Below are 2,788 nucleotides of genomic sequence, written 5' to 3'. Positions count from 1 at the left end.
ACCCAGTTCAATGGGCATTAACGGCGCGATATGTCATCCTAATCTACGTTAGCCATCTCCCATGTTGTAGCCCGATACCACCAAATGGCGGTCTGGATTTTAATAGATCTGCAACTATGTTGTGTTCTTTATTTCATATTTTTGACTGTACTACTTCTTTATGTTGTACCCACATTCTCCGTGCGTGTGGAAGGAAGACATTTGGAGTCGGTCAGTGATCTCTTAGTTCGCTAGAAGGAAAAAGAAAAGGGTGCAATGACCTCTTCGGCAATGCGCCAGGGAGGGAACTTTTAGCAAATGGACCCCTTCTTTTAGGTTAGACGAATAAAAAGAAAATAGTTGACAACTTTTCAGGAATCCACATTACGCGTCAAGTTTGGAAAATCTTGCACCGGGAGAAGTTTTTGGCTGCGTGAAGGTTCTCACGTAGGCTCAGTAGTTCCTTCTTTCGATTTTGTGGAACTGCACAGGGTTTAATGTGGGCAGTTTAGTTTCTGAAGGGATAGTTAACAACATCGCAAGAAGGTTAGAGTGATTACAAGAATTAAGAAACAAAAAAGAGAACAACAATGTAAGCAATTCGAAGTGAATATTCACACCACCATGGACATTACTTCGATATCTCAGGGGCAGGCGACTTCAACTTTCTGTGAATACCAACTTTGTCTATTTGACATAAACCACACCTGAAAGACTGGGTATACATTTTCCATGTGGAAATAGACGCATGGCCTTTGCTTACAGAGAAGGGAGCTTATATGTGGGTGCCCATAGAACAGATGGATCCGATCTACATGTTTGTCAGGTCGGATCGGATCGGTTCCGGTGAATCATTTACGGCACCAGTCCACGTTATATCAAACTGGCCTGAGCTTTGCTACATCAAATTTTTAAAAACCAACAGAATATGAAGTTTTTACAATGTTACAGGAGAGCCAAAAAAGCTGAATATTGTCACACAGAAAATAAACTCTTTGCATATTTTGATATCCCAAGCTGATAATTTAGGAATACAATGGATTATAAATTCCGTATTATCGTTTAAGTAAATGCATTAAATGTTGTTTTATAGGCACAATATTAGGTGGGGGTTTTTTGGCTCTACTATAAACATTTTTAGAAAACCTCCATCAATAGATCAATACTGTATGTTAAAATGACGGCAGTAGAGCCTCCTCCTCCTCCTCCTCCTCCTCCTCCTCCTCCTCTCTCTCTCTCTCTCTCTCTCTCTCTCTCTCTCCTTCTCTATCTATCTATCTATCTATCTATCTATCTATCTATCTATCTATCTATCTATCTATCTATCTATCTATCTATCTATCTATCTATCTCGCTCTCTCTCAGCCCCCTGTCTGTGAGATACTCACTCACACACAACGTTACACGTGCAACAACAGCCTACAGCGATGCCATTTCGACGTCTGTCTATCCCGTGCCACGAGAAAGATGATCAAATTCCGTCGGCTACCTCGCTCATGGACTGGGCAGTGAGTCTCTTCAACAAAATCCGGATAATATGTTAGTTCACCTCTTCGGCAATTAAAAAATGTGATATGAAACGCTTAGGGAAATGGGTTAGAAGCATCACTTCAACAAATGGTTGCACGCACTTCAGCAAACGGGTCAGGAAAAAGAGAGAGTTGAGAGTCTGAATTTGGATTAATGTTTAATTAAGGATTATCCGGTTATCCTGATAATTTATCCGGACTTTGCCCACCTCTACCTCGCTCCCGCCTTTTTTTCTGTCCTGATTTTCGCCGCCATATCCTCGTTATTTATGAGTGATGTCACCAGACACGGGACCCGCGTCTACGGGTGTCCTGAACGCCCATTCGCATAACAATCGCCAGCTGATCTGCTCAGCTATACGGGCGAGTCCAGCCGTTTTTGTCAGTTATGAGGAAAACCCGATCTTTATCTCTGGCTTCCATTAGACTGCGTTGGTTTGGATTGCGAGAAGAAAAACGAAACAAGAAAAAAAAAAAACGTCGAAAAAAAAAAAAAGAGGAATATCCTTGGAATTTTTTGATCGAGAATGCTAGAAGGGTCCGTTCACTTGTCAGATAATCAATAATTTGGATATCATTTTGTGACCTGAGAAGTGTGGCTCAGGAATTTTGTCTGTGGCGTGTTTTCGAGTCAAGAGACTGTCGTTCTCGACAGAATTTCCTGAACTGATGACGTTTGGACATCGTTGGTAACTTCTGGGGACTGCACAGCGTATTTATTGTGAGGCAGCGTGGTGAAATCAGGCGCTCGTCAAAACGATGAAATCAGAGAAACCAGAATGTTTCTGGACGTTGGGCATACATTTTAAAAAGATTTTTAAAGAATTTCTTTCTTTTTTTGGGGGGGGGGCTCAACATGTTTTATATCCATTTAAAACACATTTCTGTATGGAAGTTACTGACAATCGTTGATTCAAGACACACAGCATGTACATTTACAGTTTCAAAAGACTCTCAAGCTTTGGAAATCATCAAACATTGGCGGCCATTTTCTCCCTAATTTTCCTTCTGAAACCAGGCGACCCCATCTCCTTCAATCACAAATTATCTCAAGTTCTATTCAAGATATACAGGTAGTTTTTTTTTTTCATCGAAACATAGACAAAAAGACATGCTTTAAGATCTCTCTCTCTCTCTCTCTCTCTCTCTCTCTCTCTCTCTCTCTCTCTCTTTCTCTCTGTCTCTCTCCCTCCCCCTCTCTCTCTTTCACTCTCTCTCTCTCTTTCTTTCTGTCTCTCTCTATCTCTCGCTCGCTCTCCCTCTTTCTCTCTCTCTCTCTC

This window comes from Aplysia californica, unplaced genomic scaffold, assembly GCF_000002075.1.
Source record: "Aplysia californica isolate F4 #8 unplaced genomic scaffold, AplCal3.0 scaffold01121, whole genome shotgun sequence".
NCBI lineage: Eukaryota > Metazoa > Mollusca > Gastropoda > Aplysiida > Aplysiidae > Aplysia > Aplysia californica.
Note: the sequence above shows the minus strand (reverse complement) of the source record.